This window comes from Talpa occidentalis, unplaced genomic scaffold, assembly GCF_014898055.3.
Source record: "Talpa occidentalis isolate TD23 unplaced genomic scaffold, MPIMG_talOcc4v2.1 talOcc4.6, whole genome shotgun sequence".
In the NCBI taxonomy this organism is placed as follows: Eukaryota; Metazoa; Chordata; class Mammalia; order Eulipotyphla; family Talpidae; genus Talpa; species Talpa occidentalis.
In genome coordinates this window covers 6761766-6787044 of record NW_023604972.1, presented here as the reverse complement: position 1 = coordinate 6787044, position 25279 = coordinate 6761766, and the positions used below count along the sequence as shown (strand labels likewise).

Genomic DNA, 25279 nt, shown 5'->3' with positions numbered 1-25279 from the left:
ATTAATACACACACACACACACACACACACACACACACCATTGACTCCTCATGACAACCCTGTGACTTAGGTGTTCCCATAATAATCTTTCCCCAAAATCATATTAATATTAGCTGACATTTTCCCTTGTGCTAAATGGAAGTCACTGGGCAAATACTTCACCTGGATGACTAATTTAACCAACAACAATGTCATGAAATGGATGTTTTTGTCATCCCCAATATACACAGACACGCCAACTGGGAATGGAGAAGATTAAGTAACATCTTTATGGCTAAAGAGCTGGTAGGAATAGAGCAAGGACTCTAATTCCAGCTTTTCCATGGCTTCCTCCATCGGTCCATGTTCCCTTACATTACAAGTTGATATTGGCAGAAATACTGAATAACAGGGCTGCTGTAATTTCTAAATGGTTGAAAGTATCTTGAGCCCTAACTTTCAGTTTTCACATTGGCACCTTCTATCTCTTTGAAACATAACCCACTTCCAGCCAACTGATCTCTTGGTGAAACTCTGCTCTAATTTCTCACTGGCGGTTCTTATCTTTAACAGGTGGAGTGTTGCTATCACTTAGAGAGCCTTGCTGGGTTTCGTTGCACATTGTATTTCAAATGAAAAAATGCAACTTTCTGGAGCTATTGTAGAGGGATTACTGGGGTTGCCCCCACTCCTGCCCCCCGCCATTTTTCTTTCTCAAGTCCAGTGGGGGATACTAGGTCATAAGCTTTGGGGACAGGGACTGTGCCTATTTCACTGCATCCCTGGTAACTGACCTAGTGCCTAGAACATGAGGACAATACACATCGCTTGACTACAGGAGGAAGTGTGGGTGAGAAGTGGTGCTTTTGAAAAGTCTCCAAACAAGACAATGTTTCTAATTATGATAACTATGTGCTTTAGATCCCCCAATATTCTTCCCACTCCCTCCAGATTGAAAATTTACCATGTCCAGGGGCCTCCCTGGAGGGTTAGGGGTTAACCTCAGCACTATCACTGCAATGGCCTGAGCTCGATCCCCAGCCAGGGAGCTACCCACATGGCGCAGCAGACCTCTCCTGTCTCCCCGCTGCTCCCCTCAGCAGTGTATTTCAGTAGATCTGCCTGTTCTGCTCCCCACTCTGCCTCTGGTGAATCCTCTCACACGCTCCACCCCCCAGGCCTACACCCCCATCCTTCTACACAAAAATTTAAAAAAAAATTCACCATGTTCAGTATATTCTAACACTGGACACTTGGGTCTCTCTTCATTTTTTCAGACAACAAAATTTTACTGAAATATTCATTCATTTATTTAAGTATTTTCTGGGTGCCTGCTGTATGCAAGACAATATGCCAGATTATAGAAATACAGTGAAGAGAAAGAAACAACAGTTTCATACAAAATATGATTTTTATATAATATTATATTATACCTTCTTCGGGAGTTTACTTTTTACTTGCTGGAGGAGGTAGAGACAAACACATCCACAAAACAATTCAAAAAAGAAAAAATAACAACCACTTGTATGCCGTGTTATGCAAAAAATAAACAGGGACAAGAGATGGAGTCAGCAGAGTAGGGATGAGAAGGGACCGCAGAGCTAAAGGATGAGATGACCCAGTCACACAAAATGATGGGAAGAACATGGTGGGCAAGAGCAGAGCAAGTGCAAAGTCAGGGCTCCTGAGGAGCAGAAGGGGAGTTGGTGCTGCTGGAGCCTGGTGAGAAATGAGGACAGGGTGGGGGGGGAAGGCCAGGCCTGGAGGGGCTCCAGGATACAGAGTTGACTTTTATCCTCGGAGAAATGCAAAATCAATGATGGAGAATGCCAAGAAATTTCTGTCTACAGTGGAGAGCGGGCTGAAAAGGGAAGACTCGTGGCAGGGAGGTGATGGTGGTTTGGGTTTAAATGGCAGTGGAGGGCCTCCCCGGTGGCACAGCGGTTGAGCGCTGGGTTGCGAGGCTGCCCGCGGCCTCTGCAGCGCCGGTTCGATTCCCGGCTGCTCCCCGGCCACCGGAGGAGGGTCCCACGTGGCGCGCAGACCTCTCCTGCCGCCCACTGCTCCCCTCAGCAGTGTGCTTCGGTCCTTCTGCCTGCTCTGCTCCCCGCTCTGGCTCTGGTGAATTCTCTCACCCTCCCGCGCTTCTGACTGTACCCAGTGCTTGTATAAACAAAAACAAAACGAATAAATAAATAAAAACATGCCTCTATTAAAAAAAAATAATAATAAAAATAAATGGCAGTGGAGACGGAAGGGGTCAGGGGTGGACGGCTACACGAGCTGGGCCTGGGGGCTGTGGGAAGGAAAGGACCTGAGATAGGGAAGCGTGAGGCAAAAATCAAGGTCAGGTCACAATCAAGAGGTTTCATTTCACATACATTACTTTACCTTTGCCTGTAAAATAACACCCAAATGGCAGATCATGTCAGCGGTTGGCTCTACAAGCCTTGAGTTCAGGAGCCAGATTAGGGCCCACAGTAGTAAATCTGAGCATCGCACCGTACAAGGATCTGCTTTTACAGTTAGGCTAAGTCTAGGATCTTGAGCAAACTTTCACGCCTCCATTTTCTCTCCTGTAAAATAGGGAGAGTCCCACTTCTTGGTGTTGTTGTGAGGATTGACAAAATAATCCATCCACCCTAGTCCTAGGTAAGCACTCCATGAGCAGGGATGTAACTACACCTGCCTTCACACTCATTCCAGGTATGACTGTTCTAACTACATCCCAAACGCCTTCCACGGAGTCCACACAGGAATACTTGTTCAATCAAAGTCTAGAAGTACTTGTCAGAGCCCCATCTGCTCTAAGCCCTCCCCTACCATCTCAGGCAGCTTCAGCCAACCTGCCATCCTTGGATTATCCACGCAAGAAGGCGGCACGGGTCTCCTGGAATTAGATGTCTGTCCCCTCTGCCTGAGGACCTCCCTACCTTGGCTGAAGGACCACCCTACCTTCCCCAAGTAAAGAGCCAGGAGATGCCAAAAATCTCTTACACCTAAAATCCCATTTCAAGCAACTTCCCAAGCGTTTTCTTATATAGTTGCAGAAGGTATCACCAAAAGCTGTCCCATTTCTCATCACATGGACTTTATTTTGAAAGTTTTTTCTTAGTATCAAATTTATTAGCCATAGGACCTCCATGCAAATTCACTGGCCCAGGACTCTTAACTCTAAAGAGAATTCTAAATCTGGAAAAATGACAAACATATAAAACTGCAGCTTCTTTCTGCAGGCTATAATATTGGGCTACAAATCTAAATAAGACATTATAAAAATCAACTGTCAAGGAGTGAATGGGAAGGGTCAGCCGGGAGATGACTGAGTGTAAGGGAAGGTGATAATCGATTGCTCCCTCCCTTCAGAGTTAAGAACTAATTTAGAAATAGAGTCAGATGTACAAAGACCCAGACAATAGGCTGATCATTCACACGGGCTGGACGGGAGCATGCAGCTGAGCCTGCAGCAAGGCAGATTCCCCACGACTTCCACCCACGACCAACTCAGAAAGGCACGTAGCTCTATCTGGTGGGACTAAAACCTTTGGAATCCACGCCCCCATAGGGAGGCGGACCATGAAAGCAGGCTTGGTGTTGGCCAGCAGAACCCAGAGAGAAGTGAAGGGGAAGACACAGAAGCTGGGGTAAAGCAAGTCCGACTTCCCTACCTTCCAAATCAGAGGAGAGCCTACAAAAAGATGTCTTTTTCCTTCCTTCCTTCCTTAAGGAAAGGTAGGATGGGGGTTGGGGGTGGTGAGAGTGCTCCCTCAGTGGAAAGAGGGAGATGCTCTCCACTCAGAGATGAAGGCTCGCAGAGAAATTGGAAAGCCCAGGAGGGAAGCATCAGCCATTCCTTTGCTCTGAGGCTGCCTGGTGGGGGGTGGGGGTGGTGGAGGGGGGTTGAAGGGAAGGTGTCAGGAAGCCTCTCTGCAGCAGGGGAGGCTGAGGCAAGAGAAGGGGAAGAGGGCAGTTGTGCTCAGGGCGAAGGGTGTGGTCTCCATAGAAAATCAAGGCCTTCCACAGGCCAGGCCATGGAGGCCGACAGTGAACAGGAAGTCTGGAGCCAGGTTTGGGAGGCTCTTGGTTACCAGCCAAGGAGTGTGTTTATTATTTGGTCAGGAATTGGAAGGAAGTCAAAGTATTTTAGTAGAGGAGAAACATAATTACAGCCAATGCTTTAAGGAGATTAAGCAGGCAGCAGGGTTCGGAATACATTATCAGGGGAGAGCTGGGAAGCAGGCAGATCAGAAAGAGGCTCCTGCACATGGGTGGAAGTGGAAGTAACATTAATTAGTGTCATCGCAGTAGGACTGGAAGGCAAATGACATTTGTGCCGTGCTCTAGAGTTTGCAGAGTTCTTGTCACATTAATTACCTCATTGGATACGGCCATCTTGGGGAGGAAGAAGCTCAACGATAGACACACAGCAAGACAGACAGTTTGCATCAATAAAAGTTAATTCGATTAACAAGAGGAAGACTGTAAAGGCTTGCTCCGGTGCCCAGGAAGGAGGGCAAGTGGGGAGTCAGGAATACGTCAGTGCCTTCAAGAACTAGGATAATTAATTTACACTTCAAATATTTATTGAGCTCTTACTCTAATGCCAGGAACTGTTTTAGATATGGGGCTACTGCAAAGAACTTGATAGGCAAACACTTTACCCTCAGGCGCTTATATGATAGTGAAAAAAAAAAAGATCATCTGTGGCTACATAAATAAATGTAGTATCAGGGGCTTAAGCGGGTTGAAGTTCAGGGAGGTGCTGTTTTAGGTCATGCAATCATGGAAGTCCTCTTTCTGGAAGTGACTCTGAACTTACAGAGACTGGAAGCAGTGACACACAGAAAGTTCTGGAAGAAGAGTTTGGGGGCAGAGGAAACATGAAGGGAAAACCACAGGGTGGGCACCTGTCTGGTGGGTGCAAGGAGCAGCAAGAGGCCAGTGTGGGCAGAGTCCACAGGGAAGTGGTCAGAAATGAGCCTATAGATTAGCCAAAATGTCAAAAGCTGAAGGGGTTTTCAAGCCAGATTGAGGGTCTCTGGCCGGGGTGCAGAGGGGTCATTTGATAGCAGGACAAGAGTGGACACTCAGAGACCGACTGGAATGAATGATCGGAGTTCAGGCAGGAGATTTTGGTGGGTTGGGCTAATGTAATAATGTTGAGAAGATGAAAAATCCCTAGATTCCCGGGCCTCCCCCGGTGGCGCAGCAGTTAAGTGCGAACCTGCCCGCAGCTTCTGCAGCGCCAGTTCGATCCCCGGCCCCTGGCGAGGGTCCCACATGGCGCGCAGACCTCTCCTGCCGCCCGCTGCTCCCCTCAGCAGTGTACTTCGGTCCTTCTGCCTGCTCTGCTCCCCGCTCTGGCTCTGGTGAATTCTCTCACCCTCCCGCACTTCTGACTGTACCCAGTGCTTGTATAAATAAATAAATAAATCTTTAAAAAAAAAAAAACAAAAAACAAAACCCTAGATTCCCAACATAGGACAAGATGAGGCTTATAGGATCTTTTACTGAATTTCATTTAGAGGGGAGGAGAAAGAGAACTCAAGTGTGCACCCAAGGAGTTTGTTCTGAGCAGTTGAGTAAACATTTGTCCCCTTAATAAGGTAAGAAATAGTCAGCAAAAGAACCATGAGATTCAAAAGAAACTCTTGTCTATGATAAACCTATGAACTCAAGTGGAAATGTCACAAAAGAAGGACTTGATTCTAGGGGAGTCAGGGTGAGAGTGGTTCCCTTGAAATGGTTTTGCCATCCTCAAATATAGAGGGGATGGGGGTGCGGGGGGACATTTCTCGTCCCTGGGGTGCAGAGATGTGAGACAAGGCCCTCCCTTCAAGGACTCCCAGTTCCCTCTGGACCACAAGCAAGAAACAGCCCATTCCACCGCACTGGGGTGAGTTCTCAGGGGATGCTCTAGGAGACAGCAGTGGCCACTGGATCTGGGCATTCAAGGAAGTTTTCTGAAAGAAGCTGATTCTCCAGAGACGCTTTGAGGATTGAAGAAGGGCTGTCCGGCAGGGGAGTGGGGAGACTCAGGCCCAGGTGGGAGGACTTTTTGGAGGAGGGACCAGAGTTCAGAGCACAGAGCAGGTCCAGGACCTCGTTAGTGGGGTGGGTGCTTGTAGGGGGTTGCCTGGAAGGGCAGCAGAGGAGAGGGCGGAAGGCCCTTTGAGGCCTTGCTAAGGAATTTGTCTGATGGGAAAGAGCGCACATCCCATTTTGGAAAACGCCGGCTTTGACTACAATGGGACGAGTCTAGAGGGTGACAGATAACGGACCTTCAACCCCAGGTCGGTGTTTGGATTTCTATCTCCATCGATGGGACCCCAGTGTCTCTCTAGCAGCGACCACGCCGAAGCCACAGAAGGGACCTAAATAACCAAGAAACAGGGAATGCAGAAAAAAGAGGAGCAGGGAAAGAGCAGGGTCGTGGGCAACGCCCTCGAAGAAGAGTGGAGGACACTGCGGGACCTGCAAGAACCTGCAGGGCAGTGTCTCGGGAGCCCGGGACAGGCCCCCGCCCTGCAGGACAGCATGACTGCGCACAGAGAGAGGCGGAGCACAGGGCGCCTGGAGGGAGGTCACCCGCTGTGGGGACCAAACACCCCCTTGGTGACCTGTGGGAGAATTATCTAGAAGACAGCCAGGAGTGAACCCCAGCAGCAGGAGGGCTGGGTGACTCGTCTGGAGCGAGAAGGGGCAGCACAGAAGATGGGCGTGCACGCCTGTGTCCCCGAGCCCGCGGCCCGGCATCCACGGGCTGCCTGGCATCCCTCTCCCTGTGTCCTCGACCTTCACTGGCCCTTCTCCCCTGGTCCCCTGTCCTCTCTCTAATTCATACTGTGACTGTCCCAGGGTGACAGCACCTCTTGCCAGCAGCATTCGAGCATTCAGCCAACTAGCAAACCGTGGACTGAATCATCAACTAGACTTGGTTGGTAGGAAAGTGGGTCACAGCTCACCTTGGTGAAACCTGTGCTGTCATAGGCCCTGTAAAATGAACCGAATCTCTTTTAAGAACACCATTGACCTGGAAGAATCCCCACAGATCTGTCAAGAGTGGTTACCTCCAGGGTCCTGGCCAATAGCTGGCGTTGTATTTTTACCACATGTGCTATTTTATCGTTTGAGGCTATTGTTGCTTTACAGAGAAAAAAAAGTGGGGTGTTTTCTGATCTTAAAATTTTGGTTGAAACAAAAGATGTGCCCCCCACATTTCTAAAATGTGAGGTGCTATTTGGGTAAGAACAGGTGTCTTTCTTCATCTCCTTAAGGTCTTCTCCCCTGATTCTTTGGCAATCAGAATTAACTCAATGGAAATGTTGGCAAACTCTCGAGTGAGACGTTTGTTTTCGTCAGTGTCCTGGCCATAGCTACATAATTGTTCTACTGTCTCAATTGATATCTGGCTTTTAATGTAATTGAATTTTTGCATATCCCAAAGCCACTCATGCAAATCAAAATAAAGGCTGCACTCAAGAAGCCGGGGATAATAACCACAGCCATGGGAGTAAGTGATGCTAATCAAAGTCCCATCTTCATCATTTCCTTTTTGGAGACCAACAGTTGAAACAAGTGGAATTGGGAAGGGAATAATTGGCCACTTGCTCCAATCCCCACTATTTATAATACTGATAAATTACACAAAAATAGAAGACAAAGCAACCCATTTTCCTTTGTGTGAGTTTTTCTTTCGGGGAAATTAGTGTCCTCTTCTGTCACTGCTCCTTGGTCACAACCAGCACAGCCCATGCTGACAAGTTTTCCAAATTTGGTAAAGTTGCTGGTGGCTTTCTTCCCTCTAGGTGCTTTTAAAGTCCATATGCAAATACATCTACTCTCTCTGTAAACCGCTGCAAAGCCCTTGCTAAATCACAAGATAAAAAAAAAAAGTTAACTATATACCATTTTCCAAAGTCAAGACATCCTCAATTCTTGTATTTCCATAAGGCTTCAGCTCCATTATGACCTTGTATGTTCACATCTAAGTAAAAATTCCACCACGTGGGCACCCTGTAACACACATATAATTGGATTTGTGTAAAATTACACTCACTGTAGATGCAGGCACACACAAAAATCTTAAATCCTTAGCTCTCCACTTAGAAAATGACTTTCCTGATCATGTCCTTTAAGAGCACTGCTCATCTGTGGCTAAGGGGACCATCAGAGATAATGGTTCAAGAACAATATAAAAAGAAACTTAGCAAAGTGGTGGCTGCAGACATGGAAAGACAGGGCAAGGAATACCCTGGAAAACAGCGGGAGAAAGCCAAACTTTAAAAGAAGCAAGATTTGATCCCCGTGGAAAAAAAAATTCTCCATTTGCAGAATCTGCAAATGTTCTGTATCCCAACTGTATCGGCGTTCGGTAACAGGTGCACTGCCAGGGCTGCATCTACAAGCTGGGCACCTGAGCAACGTGTGGAAGAAAAGGTCTTGAAAACCAGAACCCACAGGCAAACGTCTGTCTGGTTGGACGACTGAAGCATCTGGCTCTCTGCATGGTTTGGCGTTCTGCTTTGATTTTTCAAGAGTAATATAGATGTTCAAGTTACAAAAAACATGCTGGAAGACAATTGAGACCAGGGAAGCTGATTGGTAGTCATTCTTTTGCTCCTGAGAAGTTCTGCATCCAAACAATGGAATTAGTCTTCTGCCTTAAGTTATTCTTTTCTTTAGAAGCACTTTACAAACTGGAAGAAGTGGCAAATCTAATGAAAAAAAAAATCCTCAAAAATAAGAGTATCATGATTATTGTGGTCCCACAGATCATTGTTTAGGGTCATAGATTAAGGCCTTCTCTACTTCTCAGTCAGAACCCAAGTGAATACAACCTCTCAACGAACTGCCTGTTATTTCTTCTGCACCAGACTTCTAAAGGTGAGATGGAAAAGGAGTTAATAATTACGGATTTGTCAAAGGCCATTTTCTGGAGCTGTTGAAAAGGACTCTGCACCTCTAAGCCTCAGTCTTACACAGCAATGCAGAAACACAATGTCAATTATTCTTACTTCTAACAACTCTTTTCAAGGCAAAGTTTTCAAACTTGGACCATCCTAGTCCTTTCATCAAATGCACCCCAATTCTTCAAGACCTTGCTCATCCATCTAGCAAATGGTGACTATAGAGAAAGGCGTTTCCAAAAACCAGATGGGAGAAAACTTCAGAAATATAATGCTGGGCTCTCTGACAGCAGTAAAATATCTTCAGGGCCCTCAGACATGCGGTGAACTCATAAGAGGGTCTTTTTAAACATCCTTAACTATGTGACAATTCAAGTATCGGCTCTAGGCATGTCCACAAGTCCTCCAGCTCTCTGAGGTCATCTGTTCCTAAAAGTCCACAGTAAAGTGGAAAAGGCACTTCTTCAAGGACATTAGGGAGCTCTAGAACTTCTTGGGAGCCAAGGAATCTTGGAATCATCTAGTGAGGAACATGGCTAATCATGCTATGCAAGGCATTTGCCTATTTGGCTTGAGGTTATTGAGACAGTTGGATACAGATGAGTGTAGGGGGAGTGTTACAGAAGGGAGAGGCTAAAGGGTCTGCATCAGTAGGACTTCAAAGAAATAGGCAGGGTTTCCAGGAACTGCATTCAAGCCCCTTTTTCTTCCTAATTTGAGCTTGACTGAACCAGCCCTGGTGTCATGGCGTGATGGTTACAATAGTGATGAGGCTGTGTCCTCTCTTGTCTTACCTCCTCCCCGACCTGGGATTCAGCCTGGCTTTCTGGTTCCATCTTGGAGAAAGGATAAACAGACGCAGAGCAAGGACGGACAGGTCACCAGGCTGGTGATAGTGTGAGGGGAGTTAGAAGATCTTGATCCGAGACCATCCCATGGCCCATCCAGATGTGCGGGAAGGGAGTGGGGGGCTCTATGGGGCACAGTGACTGTGGTGTGGACACAGTCACACTGCTGTGGCGGGTGGCTTGAGGGATATACACATTGTCAATTGTGGGGGCGCAGACAAGGACAAACCAGCATGACTTAGTGATGAGCAGGAGGTCAGCGGAGGTGTGACTGAGATGCGCCTTCTGCTCTGTGCCTGGAAGGATGAGAAGGGCAGGGCCAAGGAGAACAGGGGAAAGAAGGAACCCCAGGTGGAGAGGCCCAGGGGAACAGAGTTGTGGACGCTGCTAGCGGTGCAAGGAGATGTGTGCAGAACACCTGCCCAGCCTGGCTGAGCAGCCTGGGATGCCGGACCAGAACCACCTTGAGGATCATGGTATTTTTCCAGCCGGAAGTGCTTTGTTCACAGGTGTTATAAGGGCCGATCTGCCCACCACCAGGAAAAGATTACAGAGAAACTGAGACGGCAAGGAGAGATGGGAATGTGGCACAAGCAGCCAAGGAGCTTTTGAAATAATCTCTGATGCTTTTGGTGAGTTTATTACATGCCAGACACTGTTCCGAGCATTTCCCACATTTTATACCATTTAATCCTCCGTATGACAGCATGTGACAAAGGTTTCTGTGCTTCTCAAGTGAAAGGAGGAAACTGAGGCACAGGAGGTGAAGCAAGCACCCAGGAGTCCAAGAGAGTAAGCACAGAGCACTGAGCTCTGCCCGGGGGCTGACTCCAGGCTGCAGGCTTTCCTGCTCCCCTACTCTGAAACTGTCCAAGGGAGACACATGGAGGGAATGTCCTGGGGCAACAGTCCCTGGGTTGGAGAAGAGGAAATAAAACAAAGGACATTTGCAGGGTGAATGTAGGTGGGGCTGCCTTCTGCTTAGGGAGGCAGATTATCTTGCTGCCGGAGGCAGAGATGACAAATGGCTGAGGTTTCCACTTTCAGGGAAGGAAAGGAAGGGGATCAGAATTAACAGGAGAGGGAGCCGCAGCTTGGGAGTGATAATACCATCTTGGTGCAAGGCATGTTAAACCAGGGAGACATCCTGGTTAAATGTCTGAAAATGTGTCTTTCTAACCTCTCCTTCCCCCCTCACTAATAAGACCTCCTGCCCCATCCCCGCAATTAGACACCCCCCACACACTTGCTGGGTACTTTTTCTATCACAGTCTCTCCTGCACCCTACTGCCCTCCCTCCTGATGGTCTTTATTAGAAGAAAGTCACTGACAGATGCAAAAGACTATTCCTTGTGCCATTTATAACAACAGGAGATTGGACGCAGCCCAAGTGTCTATCAATGGGCCTTAGAAATTGTGATGTGTCCCCACAATTCTGTATATTCAGCCTTGAAGGAGAATAAGGATGATCCCTGGTGTCATTAGGGATACCAAGATAAACTGCTTGTGAGGGGCGAACTGCTAAGTCACAGACACACACACACACACACACACACACACACACAGAGGGAGGGAGGTGGGGGCTGGGATGCAGATGCATATATGTCCTTTTTTTTTCCCCCATATGTGAAAAAAGAGATCTTGGAAAAAACAAAATTAGTCGCTTGTGGGTAGTTGCTGCGCATAGCTAGAGGGCACAGAATGAACGCTGCTGAACGCTGCAGGGCCCCGGGTATAATGATATAAGCTGGTTTTGGAAACACATAAATGTTATAAATATTCAAAAAACAGTGGAAACGTGCAAGGACAACATCAGAACTGAAGGGGCTGTTTCACAGAAGCTCCCAGAGGCCAGCCCGCTGTGGTGTGGGGTCTCGTGAACCGCCCTCTGAAGTAGAGGTGCTTGCTGGTGCAGGTGAGTCGGGAAATGGTGTGTGGGGGGGGGAGGGTGTCAGGAAGAGGGAGACAAAGGGCATCAAGAAGACAGAGGCCAAGAGTCCAGGACAAGAGAACAACAGGAAGAAGCAGCAAAGACGGCGCCAAGCTGCCCAAACCTCCCTTGGCTGCCGGGAATCTGTGTCAGTCGCCAACGCTTATTTTTAAGGTAGAAATGTTTTTTCTGAATTTTGGGGAGGGGCCTCTTCTCTACTGGCACTTTGGCTCCTGTGGCAGGAAACTCTTTGAAGTAACTAATGTGTCTTTGTTGTCCACGTGGCCCCCCTTTTTCTCCCTGCCCCCTTGGGGGGACTCCCCTCTCACACCTCCTGCCCCAGGGGAGGTTGAGCAGGCGGAGAAAGTGACACCAGGTTCCTGAACGCCAGAGGACCCGGCCACCAGCCTAGGTTAGAGGGGACTGCTCACAAGGCAGAGATGGCACCAGAGACTGGCACCCTCACACGGGCAGCCTGGCCAGGGGCCCCGACTTCCAAGCAAGACAGGGACACACAGTGAGGGCATGTGCAGAGAGGGGCCTGGAGGTGGGGTGGGTCTGCTAGCAAAGACTGGAGGATCCCCAGCTAGTCTTAGGCAGGGGACGCAATCCAGCAACTGTGACACCCATCGGGGTCAGAGGCTGAGCCCCGGGAAGGCGCGAGGGCCTCCCCTTTTGTCGCACCAACAGCTGACTGTCACGGGTCTAAAGTCAGTGGTGAACTGGCTACAGATCACTGCATGGTAGCAGTGAGGGATGCTCATTTAGCTGGGGGGATGAGAACGCGCGCCCCAACTCTCTGGTTCTTCCTCAGCCTTATCAGACGTGCTTCCAGCACCCCAGAGCAATAGGGACTTGGCAGAGGGAAACAAAAGCAGAGGGTCTCTGGCCTCCCCCCGGCCCCCCAACCATGCTCTTCAGACCTTGTCCCACTGGAACATCCTATGCACGCAGGGTGCCAGAGGGGCCCAGAGACAGCCCCCACTGGAATCAGGAAACCGCAAAGCGAGCAAAGACAGGCTTGGCAAATGTTGGGGGAAGATGTAGACCACGACAGTCCTGTCCGCCTTTATCTGACTCATGTGCCCTGGACCGAATTCCACAGAGGTCAAGCAAATATACTGGACTCCAGAACAGCCAACAAAATTGTTGTGCACTTTGTCCTGAAGGCAAAAAACAAAAGCAGGGTCAGAACAGAGACAGGGTGGAAGGGGGTGCTGGTGAAATAGAAGCCAAACAAATAAACACATAAAGGGACTCAGAGAATTCCCTTCTTCCACGTCCTGAGATTCAGAAGCCAGCCCTGGTTGCTACACCGAGCAAGGAGGTGGGCTTTCTTTTAAGCAACCCGCGGTTCTGGTTTCAGGAAACAAAGCCAACCTTTGCAGTTACATGAACTGGCAGGTGGAGGGATTACCTCGGGGTACGAAGAGGACTTTTCATAGGTCCAATGAACCCATAAGATTGTTACGGGAAAAAAAAAATGCTAAGGCTGTGTGTCAGACCCTGCTTAGCTTGGTGACCTGCTTCTCTCCCACTTCGCACACAATACCGCAATCGGGACTGACACTCCCGCTGGACCAGGAGCGCCCAGAGGGCTGGACTGTGCCTCTTGAGGCTTTAAGCCCAGTCACTTATCACAGGGTTAATGCTAGCTCGTGCCCACCCAGTTGGAAGCAAACAGATGGCTGGCCAGCTAGGTGGGAGCCCACGGGGCGTGTGTGTGTGTGTGCGCGCGCGCGCGCGCGTGCCACTGCCCAATTATGTGGCAGCAGGACATTCTCAAAGGTGTGTAAGGGTCAGGGCAGGTGCTGGGTTGGAGGCAATGGATAAAATCCCCTTGACTAAATGATGAGCAAATAGTCAAATAGTAACAGTTCAAGGCAGAGCCTCCAAGGGCAGCAAGAACCAGACGATTAACTGGGACACCGGAGCAGAAGCCCAAGCAGTGGGCTGCCTTTTGATGGTCAGGTGGTGGCCAAGAAGTCACTGGATATGGGGTCCTGGTGTGCTCCTTGGGCCCCCATTCCAGCTCTATATCTATCTTCATCCTCGCCCACCCATCCATCAGTGCCTAACTCTGCTCAAGTCTCCCTCATATGAAAAGGAAATGAAACTAGTCAACAGATAAGCCAACTTCTCTTCTTGCAGCCAGCGTTGGCTGAGTATCTCAACTCCTTCATGTACTTCACACCCCTGTGAGGTCACCCTGCTGGGTATTTCTCTCTACTCGTGAACAGCTCTCCCCCGGCACAGTGCTGATGTCATTGACCCACTTCAGGATGCAGCCTGCATGCTCCCACCTCAGCATCCCTCATCACTGGCCATTCCTCTTCCTTGACGTGACTCCCATGAGCTCACTCTCCTGTGGGGCTCTTCCCCCTCCTCCCTCTCCCTCATGGGCTCCTCCCCCTCCCACTTCCCACAGGATGTTGCTCCTCTTAGTGTCACTCGGAGCTCTTCTCTCCTGCTCCACACGCTGCAGTGAGATGTCACCCACCCCCTTGGCCTCAACACCCAAATACAGATCACTCCCAGATCTACACATGACCCCACATTTCTCTCCAAATCACCATATCTGTATAAACATGCAGGCCCCTTCACGGCTATCTCCCCAGGGCTCTGTAGATGGGGGTCCACCATGTGGCTCCTGTTCTTCTGGGACAGTTCAATCTAAAGATCCAAAATGAAACTAACAAGGACCAACTAGTAGCTGTTACAGGTGGAAGACTGACTTGAGAATCTCATGCCACTGATAAATTAAAAAGCTTCAAAAGTTGTTTCAGGGCCTCCCCAGTGGCGCAGCGGTTGAGTGCTGGGTTGCGAAGCTGCCCGCAGCCTCTGCAGGGCCAGTTCGATCCCCTGCTGCTCCCCGGCCCCCGGAGGAGGGTCCTACATGGTGCTCAGACCTCTCCTGCCGCCCGCTGCTCCCCTCAGCAGTGTACTTCGGTCCTTCTGCCTGCTCTGCTCCCCGCTCTGGCTCTGGTGAATTCTCTCATCCTCCAGTGCTTCTGACTGTGCCCAGTGTGTGTATAAATAAATAAATAAATCTTAAAAAAAAAAAGTGCATGTACAAGCATGATTCTTTTTTAAAAAAAAAAAAGTTGTTTCAGAGAAATATTAAATAATTGGTTTAAAACTGGTTAAAAATAGGTAAACTACAGTTGATAGCAGCTAAAACCAGCAAACGGTAAAAAAATATTATTGATCACAAAAGGATGAAAAACCAAAAGTTTACAAATGGAAAATTTGACATGGTGATAATAACAATGGACCTAAAGGAAACCTACCATGGTGAAAACTGTAATCTGGAAATACTGGACAAAGGTGAAGAAAAAGCCAAAAAATCCAATTTCTATTGTAAATGTACACAAGAAAGATTTTTATCTTTGGTAAAATAAAAATTACACTGCAAACAGCTAAAATACTCCATAAGGAAAATGGACCAAGGAATTAAATGGCCTTAATAGAGTTTACTAGAATAAATCTTTGCTGTAAAGTTCACTAGTGTTGATACCATCTAATGGAAATATTTATGTTCAAGAACAAAAAGCCAGCAGGTCAAAACATACAAGAGCACCAAATGATGAGGTCCAAGTGTCCTCTGCTCCCCATGGGTACTTCATACCCCAGAATTTCCACACTTTATGCACATTCTGTTCCCACCTACACCCAAACCACTTTTCCTGTTCTTCCTCTCCCTCACTCCTCTCCTTCCTCATCATCTCCCTTACCACCACCATCACCACATTTGAGCTCTTCCTGTCTTTCTGCCTCCTAAATATTTCTCAACATGCTCTCACCACCCTGTTTCCACTGCAGTTTCTGGTATGGAGGGAAGCCATCACCCCCTTCTAGGCACCATGCTCTTAATGGGCTGTGCTGATTAACTTCCCCAGGGCAAACTAGCCCACACACTATGAAGGAAGGAGATTATTTTGCAATGCAAATACAATCACAACCCCCTTCCAGATGCCCTCTGCCCCAGTCCGGCCAGCGAGGGCGCTCTTGGGGTTTAAATTCCAGCCACAACCCCACAGCCACTGCTACTCATTCTGCTCCCTGATCTTCATTGGCCATCCTCCCAGGCTCAAAGGCAATGCACATGCTTCCGTTTCCAGCCCAAATCCTGTTGTCTCACCCCAATCCTTAAAACCCCTGTGCTGGTGAATTCCTCCTTGTCCCTCAAGAATTTTCCTGAATGGGGCCTCCCTGGTGGCACAGGTGTTATAAAGTCTCAGTGCTATCAACTACCACCAGCCACTTGGACATGAGTTGGATCCCAGTCAGGGAGCTGACCCACATGGTGCAGCAGACCTCTCCTGTCTCCCCGCTGCTCCCCTCAGCAGTGGATTTCAGTAGAACCGCCTGTTCTGCTCCCCACTCTGTCTCTGGTGAATCCTCTCTCTCACTTATACACATACACACACACCTGCCACCTCTGACCTACACCCCAGTTCTTATATGCATACATAAACAAAAATAAATCTTTAAGAATTCTACTGAGAATGTCTGTCATCTTGTCTATCTCCCGCTAATTATAAAGTTCTCAGGGCAGAATAATATCTTGTTTATCAATGTTTCCAGTACAATGGCTCACGTGTAATAGGAACTTTCTGTGCATTTGTTAAACAGATGGATGGATTCTGTTTAATCTTCACAACAATCCTGCAGAGCCAGCATTATTGCCCTTATTTAAAGAAGCTCCAAGAAGTTAAGTAACTTGCCCTGAATTCCCATAACAAATAAGTCATTGTTAGGATTTAGCCTATGACAGTGTAACTGGTCTTTCTATGGCACCAGGCAGTGCCTTTCAATGGTTGCAACCAACACATTGTCCCTACCAATACAGCATTGAGAGTCAATAGGGGCCAATAACATATTAAAAAATAATTCTAACATTGTGTGATCATGCAGTTATAGATGTGTGGACAATGAATATCTACAGAAAAGAAAATGGCTATGGAGTAAGGAAGTTTAGGGGAGCCAATGAGGGGGTGATTGATATAGAACAAGAACTTCAGAATGAGTAAGAGCTTGACAGGCAATGTTGGGAAGCTAATCCTGGGCAGATGTAGATTGAGTTCAGTTTTCTCATACATCACACACTGCATCAGAATAAACTTAAGACATTAATATTCTCTCTGAGTGTGGGTAGATGACAAAGCTGCTAATGCCAATATTTTGACATTTCCAAACACTAAAGTGATTAAATGTCTATGAGTATAAGTGCCAGTGAGGATGATTTCTCAGAAGCCCCGTGCATTATGCTAAAAGCCTCTTTCATGGGGGCTGCCAGCATCCTCGGGCAGGCCATTATGAACGTATTTCTTCATGTCTTGTACCCCAAACAACCTATTCTGCTGTGTTCCAAGTGTTAATTAAAATTGTATGCTGACTGCCAAAGTAAAAGCGCTTACATTAAAATAATAAGTGTCTGAATTAAATGGCTCAAAACAGAGTCTACTTCCAAGTTGAAATAAGTTCTTACCCCACCCCATCCTTGTAGGGGAAGAAGACTGAGACTCAGACACAAAATGTAATAAACAGGGAATTCTTCCTGATATTTGCATTTTTTTTAAATAATCCAGAACTTTAAGGTTGATGAAAGCATCCTCCTACTCATCATTCCATTTCGCCCTGTCAGTAGACTGACATAGCTTGATGTGGGATATTGGGATAAAGCATGATATCCTATACGTAAGAATACATTGCCTGTCATTAAAAGGCACCTGTGATTCCCTGTCAAAAATCCTTTGTCCTATAGCCTTTGTCTTACAGCCAAAACAACAACAACAACAACAACAAAAAACTTTTAATTATCTCCTCTGCAGATATTATACTAAGATAACTTTTCAGAAGAAAAGAATTGATGGTGAAAGTTCTTCACTAGATATTGGACTCGGATACTGAGAATATGTAATAAATGTTCAATAACAGACTAATGTCTTAATTGTCTCACCTAACAATTACACACAGAAGTATAAGCAAATCTCACTATATAAGAGGCTCCAAAAGCTGAACTATCCTTCAACTTGTGAAGAAAGTCCAGAGGTATTTTTAGGAACCTTTAATCCTCCAGTTCTTCATTCCTTTTCCAAGTCACTCCTGGCTATGCTTCTGTCTAGCCAATGATCTCCCTCACCCACCATTTGTTCCTGTGATTCAGCCCTGAAACTCGGTCTTGACAACATACTTAAACTCATGCATCTTGGTACCTGTTCTCTGCACACGCCCTCCCTTCAGCCTCTGAGCCCCTCAGTGACCTCCCTCGACTGCATTTTCCACCTGGAAAAAGCATCTTCCAAGGCCCATTCAAATGCCACAGCCTTGTAAGCTGAGCTGGCTCCGCCAAAGCACACTCAATTCCATCTCTCCTTTGAAGAAACCAACCGTGTGTCTCGCAACCCCCCACGGGGTACTTACCACATTGAGATGCAATGTGATTACTTGTGGAGAAGAAATACAGCTCATTCATCTTTGCTACTCTGGAGCTTTGGGTGGTACCTGGCACATAAAAGCCATTCAACAGATGTCATCTAAGTAAGACAAACAAAAAAGCCTGTTGATTAAAGGTAAACAAAGAAGACAAACATGACAATTTAGACCAGAGCAGGTCCGTTCATCAGAAGAAAATAGGATTACAGCTTGTACCAAGTCAACATCATTTAATTTCAGCCCGAAACACCCTGAGAGATACCTAAAATCTCATAATTCTAAAACTGAAAGGAAGCTTCATGACAATCTAGCCCACTCTCTGCCAATTGAATTAGAAAATTAATTATGTGCTGAATTTCACTACCAGTTAGTGGTATTACAGAAACCTAACCCAGGTCTCCTGTCTCTAAATTCAAAGTTCTCTCTACTTTGCTCTCTCTCTTAGCTGAAGACCATTTCTAGACCACAGCCATCACTTGACATGAAATTCTAGGGTTTAATCCCCAAAGAGATATGTGACCCACTCTGGCACAAAGCGAAAATAAAACCCCCCAAAAATATTGTTTTGAGAAAACCATCTGTTGGTTAGAAATAAATGTTTGCAAGAGTGAATCCACCTGTGTGTTGATGTAGGTCATCTGAAAACATAGCCCATGTAAAAACATAGTTTAAAAAAAATTCACATTCAGAAAACAAATTCTCTTGGTATGTTAAAAAAAAAAAAAAAACACCTTAAATCAAAAGAAATATTTGCTTTTCCCAGATAGAAATCAGTTATACTGTCCACTAAACAGAATGCTTCTGTGAAATGCCAGGGAAGAGAATATCACAGGCAACTAGGCAAGTCTCCATGGAACATTATTAAAATGTGAAAGGAAAACAATAGTAGAAATTTAGAGTCAACCCATTATGGGAACAACTTGTTTTTTTCCCTTTAATTACTTAATACAAATTTGATGTTATTGTCTGCATTAAGATAAATTAGAAAATATGAAAAAGCACATCAACTTGGAAAAAAAATCAAATTGCATGAAATAGTATTGTTTACAGAGAGGATATCTAAATAACCATGTCAGACCATACATTTCAGCACCATACTCTTAAAATTTTGAATATTTAAAAATAGTTTATAGCACTAGGACAACTTTTTATGTAGACAATTTAGCTTATTGCACCACTAAGTATGGGTGAAAGGTCCGAGGAAACTTATGAGATGATCCATGACTAGTGTCTGATTTAGCGTCAGTGTTCTTAGCAATCAAATATTGATATCGGGCTATTCATGCCCGATTTTTAACCTCAGCATGTATCTGTCAGTGGGTATAGGCCTAGGGGAATGTGAATTAATGTTACCATCAGCTTAGGCAAAGCATAGTTAGGATAAACTGTCCTGACAAATAATTTTGTTAAAATCATGTTTTCTTTTTTATTATTATTTTAAAACATTAGCCACAGAACTGTTCTGTTCATGAAACTGTACATCTAAGTTGTATAATTATTAAGCATATACTGGACGATAAGAAATAAAAGTTGTTCATTAGTTAAAGCTGATACTAAATTAGAAATGTCAGAAACAACAAGTGATTTTAGGTACAAACATAAACTTAAACGATTGAAAATAAGAGGGGAGGGCCTCCCCGGTGGCGCAGCGGTTGAGCGCTGGGTTGCGAAGCTGCCCGCGGCCTCTGTGGCGCCGGTTTAAATCCCTGCTGCTCCCCGGCCACCGGAGGAGGGTCCCACATGGCGTGCAGACCTCTCTCCCCCGCTGCTGCTCCCCTCAGCAGTGTACTTCGTCCTTCTACCTGCTCTGCTCCCCGCTCTGGCTCTGTGAATTCTCTCACCCTCCCCGCGCGTCTGACTGTACCCATGCATGTATAAAACAAAACAAAACAAACAAACCAGAAACAAGTGGATAAAGCATGCCTCTATAAAAAAAAAAAAAAAAAAAAAAAAAAAAAAAAGAAAATAAGAGGGGAATATGGCAGATACAAATAAAAGAGCCATTTGAAAATCTAAGGCCTATAACTCAGAAAAACAAATTTGTTAAAGTTGGAAACATAACGCCTAAAGATTATTCTGAGAATCTGAAAGTCTACTTTGCATTTGTAATATATTTTGGTAATAAAGACAGGAGACAGACAGACAGACAAATATTTAGGTATGCCTGAGTAAACTTAAGAAACAGATTTTTACAGGACCCAGACAGTACATTCACTTTTATCTATCTCAGAAACCAAAAGGAGAAAGAAAAAGAAAACATATTAGACTGGAAACTGGTTAGAGACCAGAATGAAAATTAGTTACAAGGGTAAGAGTGCGTGATCTCACCCAAAAGAATTTAAGGGTTATGGACATAAAAGTTAGTCAGCTATCTTGATCCATGCAAGTTTAACTAGAAACACAGGGAAAAAAGTGAAAATTTGTTGTAAATATCATGTAAACTCTCCTGAGTACTCACTACTATGAATATTTGATAAGTGGCCAAAAGAAGCAATACATTACTCATTACCAGTGTATGATGAAAAAAGAATAAAAAAGACCAGATAAAACCCAAAGGGTTAGCCACAGAAAATGGTGATAAAATCTCCTGTTTCCCGAATTCTGAAATCAAAGCCATTGCTGGCTGAAGTTATGAGGAAGGATTCTGACAGCTATCCACAAACTTACTGGAAGCTCCGAGTTCATTCGGGAAAGAGAACCTTGATAATTAATGACTAAATGATTAAAGTCATTTTAAATATGACACTTTTTTTTTTTTTAGTGGAGAAAATGAAGAGAAAAATGTTCTTTCTCCTCAAAAACAGAAATCTGGAACAGAAAGCTTGCTAAGTCATCATCAAGGCCCTTTTCATCAGTATTTTGGAATTTTCCAGAAATTTAAAATCTAATAGACAATAAACCTTATAGCTGATTGTGAATAAAAATATCCTATTAGAAACAGAGTTAGGTTCATAAACTTTTATTACATCAATAGAACCTAAAAGTAGGTTTTTGTAATAAAAACTTCTGTTTTTACTTCTGTTCTATATAAACACAACATCTTTTATGAAACAAAATACAGTTTTCTGTAGGCCCTGTTGAGATTGCTTTCAGTCCAATATTCTCTGGTATATTCTTGTACCAGAAAAATGCTTTTAGAAATAAGATTTTGCTCATGACTGTTCTTAGTTGTTGTAATAACATATATTAGAATCAAAGTCACATTATTCAATTTGTGCTACATGTCCCAGAAAAGAACCGTGTTCCCACCCTCTCGAGTAAAGCCCGGCCAGGATAAAACATAATGAATACCAGTATAAAAATGATTGCTGAAGACAGAAAATATTATTACTGAAACTCAGAGATTCAATAAACTTACATAAATTTACCACCACGTTTTGCTCTGGGCCCAGCGGTATATTTTATTTCTTTAGAACATCAGTTGCAAAGCTGTTTCAGTTTTTTTAAAAAACATCCATTCGTACTCTTTCCTTTGTACACAACAGGGAATGAATTAAACTCAGCACTACACTTTGAGAATTACATATGTGGCATTTGTGGCTTGAAAATCAGAAGTTATGTACTGTTGAAATAAATTTTCATGCGATAATTAAAACTATCGCATGCGACGGTTCAATCTATACTACCCAAGTGACCTCTCCAAGGGTGATCGTCTCAAACACCAGTTCAGTTGCTGTTAAGGGTAGATTTTGGCATGATAAGGGAAGTGTGGTCAGAATGCAGAAACCTGAACCCTGGGGTGAGGACAGGACAGGTCAGCGAGAACCCAAGAGCCCTCTGTGAGGGGAGGAAGAACCAACACATAGACACCAAGAAGCAACGTAAAGACCTACTCACCTTCCTTGTGTTATCGATAAGCTCACTGATTAGCATACCCCCTCCCTTCCACATACCCCCTCCCCCATTCAAATTTTAGATCCAGTCACAAACTTTTTCATGCTTTTTGGACAAATCTTCATAGTATAAGCATAGCTAAGTATTTTTAGCCCGGGGATCCAAGGATTTTTCAAACAGGTCATCAGGGTAATCTAGTCCGATATACTATGTAGAAAGGTCTCATGTGTTACTTGAGGTCAAAAGTTTCTCTGTTTGGAGAGTTAGAGGGTTGAGGCCTTATTTGGATTCAGGGTCCTTTCAAGTCATCAAAATACTTGATGCTTAGGGAAGTACAAGGAACGAATTTCAAATTTATATTAGATGCAATATACTTCCCACTCTATCAAGAGATAAACTGCTTCGTAGTTGAAAAGTAAAACCTCCTCTGTCTAAATGAACCAGAGTGACCACTACTAGGAAAAAAAAAAAGGGAAATTGTATACTTTCCACTCCTGCTACAGAGTTAAGTATTGTCTCACTTACCCTAGAGAGACCGGAGGGCCAGAGTTTATGGCTATCATAAGATAATTTTCTGGAGCTCGAATCTATGAATTCAATGTATTTTGTTCAGTCATGAAATCACAATTACTAAATTTGTAATTGCTAGAATACAAAGTTACACAATTTGTTTTTTAAAACTGCATATACTCCTCAACGAATGTCCATTATTTAAAAAAAAAACAACAACTGTTTCACCGTTTTTGAAATACAATAGCTGCACGGAAGTTATTCTAACCATACTTTCCTGTGCCCCCTGCCTGCGAACACTGCTCTTGGTGGCAACCAACAGCAACTGAACTGGTGACAAGACAGATAGATGTCTGCCGTTGCGGTTCATGCAGGTGGTGTAGATTCAGGCACGGAATGAGCATACACTTATGAATACATGCAGATTCTTTACAAACTCTTAACTGAATTTGTGTAATTTTGCATGTATATTAAAATATAATTTTGAACACCTAAACCTTTCTTATTTAACAAGGTTTCTTTTTTCCTTTTCTCTTTTTATTGAGGTAACTGGTTTACAACACTGTGCATGACTCAAGGGTGTAGGATCACACCTCTTCAGAAGCATGTCCTCCACACCACCCCCGCCACCAAGGTACCCACAGTCTTCTACAGTCCCCTGGTCCCTCCCCTCTTTGCTCCTCAGTCCCATCCACCCCTCTGGAGGCCTCGGTTCAGCAGCCAGACTTCTAGAGTTTGTTTGGCTCATCTGTCTGTTCTTTCCCTTTAACGAAGCTTTCTAAACTCACTGAACTTTTTTTCTTCTTCTTTATTGTTTACATGTAAGAATATTCTCAACTTCTCATTTTCTTCTTCTCTTTCCTCTGGTGAAGCTGTTTCTCACCAGAGGAGTGGTTCTTGCACCAATGCTAGTTCCCTCATTAGTAGTGGAAGCCAGAGGCAAGCTGGCCATACATCACCCTGCTGTTTGTGAATTTCTTTGAGTTGAATTACAGCAGCATGGTGTCCTCCAAATGCTGCTGCCATCTGACAACTTAACTCAGAAGCTGTTTGGTGTCTTTGTGGCGAGGTCTGGAAATCCTCCTTTTGGTCCTCTTCACGGAGGTATGGTCTTGGGTACCTAGTCTGGACATAATTGCTCCCTTCCAGGATTGACTATTTCCATGGATATTGCATTCCATGGGAATACAATGCCTTTGCTCAAGGCCCTGCAGAAGCGATTGGGAAACACACTTCTGATTTTTTTCCCTTCCAGTTCCTGTGGAGTTAAAGGCAGGTGCAGGGCCTCCCCGGTGGCGCAGCGGTTGAGCGCTGGGTTGCAAGGCTGCCCGCGGCCTCTGCAGTGCTGGTTCGATCCCCAGCTGCTCCCCGGCCACCGGAGGAGGGTCCCACATGGCGCGCAGACCTCTCCTGTCGCCCGCTGCTCCCCTCAGCAGTGTACTTCGGTCCTTCTGCCTGCTCTGCTCCCCGCTCTGGCTCTGGTGAATTCTCTCACCCTCCCTCACTTCTTACTGTACCCAGTGCATGTATAAACAAAACAAACAAACAAACAAATAAATAAATAAAACATGCCTCTATTTAAAAAAAAAAATAAAGGCAGGTGCAATAAACCAATAAATTTAGTGCTACAGTAAGTAAAAACTGACATAGACAAGCAATAAAATCCCACTTCCCTCTTGACAATCAGTAAAATCAGGATGATTTTACACTATGAAAGATCAGAGAAAAAACCAGAACTTGAACACTAAGGAAACTTAACAGCCTTAAGATCAAAATAATTACAGCACTGGTCAGAGCATTTGATTTTGATGCATTAAAGCTCATTTTTGACAAAGTTTAACGCAAACAGAGTTTCATGGTGGTCACAAAACGCAATGCTCCCAACTGTGCTTGTTCCACTTTACAAAAGAGGATATAAAGAGGCCCCGGAGGCATTGCTGGCACCTTTCAGGAGGCAGGCAGAGGGTCAGTTCCCAGCTGTGGGGCCTTTTCAGTCCCTCTTGGTCCCTCACCACTGCCTCCTGCCCGGCTGCCAAGACGCCACCCTGGAAGTAAAAGAACATTAAGTTTTCCCCATTCTCTCCTTTTCTGCATGGCCCTGTTGGCAACTTGCTGAGAGTCTGCAACTAGGTAACTTATTAGTGATCACAAAACCCTGGGGGTCTCTGACGAATCAAGGGGAGCTGGTTTTGCTCTATCCGGGCCCATCAGTAAGTATCAGGTCCTCAAGTTTAGATCTAGGGGAGTTTGCATCAATGTTCCGGGACAAATGGGTTTTCATTTTGCTAATAAAAAAGGTAACAAAGGCGCAGGCGAGTTCTGAAGTTGGCAAAAGGGAAGCCGAGGCTCCAAGGCCCCCGGGACAGTAACCACAGGGGAGGCGGGTGGCCCCGGCCGCTCTCCTCCCTTGCAGGACCCCTGAGGGGCCGGGGGTGGGGACCCCTGTCTGTTGCCTAGTGGCGCGCCAGGGCTGTCAAGGGCGCAGCCCCAAGGAAAGTGGGTGCCCGAGCGATGACGCCAGGGCACCCGAGCGGCCAGGAGCCCAACGCCAGCCTGCCAACTCCACGCCAGCCCGGCTAGTCGCCCGAGGCGCCCTCCCCGCTCGGGCCGGACCCCGAGGACGCGCCTGGCTCCAGCCCGACCCCCCCCCCCGCCCCCGGGGGGGCAGCGGCCGCGACCTCCTCTCGCCGGGGGCTGGGGAGCCGCCCAGGCCACCCCGGGGTCAGGCGGCGCGCGCGCCCCGAGCTCCGCCGCGGGATGGAGTCCACCAGCGAGGGCGGCCGGGGCCGGACCTGGCCGGGTCGGGGAGCTGGAGCCGGGCCCTGCGCGCC

General features: G+C 46.0%; 1 long non-coding RNA gene across 1 annotated transcript; it reads right to left on the bottom strand.

Annotated features, from left to right (window-relative positions):
- Window positions 1–11800: 11800 nt before the first annotated feature.
- LOC119260818 (uncharacterized) lies at window positions 11801–25016 on the bottom strand. Its single transcript, XR_005128821.2, has 3 exons — window positions 24393–25016; window positions 18093–18205; window positions 11801–12829 (listed from the first exon to the last, which is right to left on the bottom strand). It is a non-coding gene; the product is annotated as an uncharacterized LOC119260818 (long non-coding RNA).
- Between the last annotated feature and the right edge of the window lie 263 nt (window positions 25017–25279).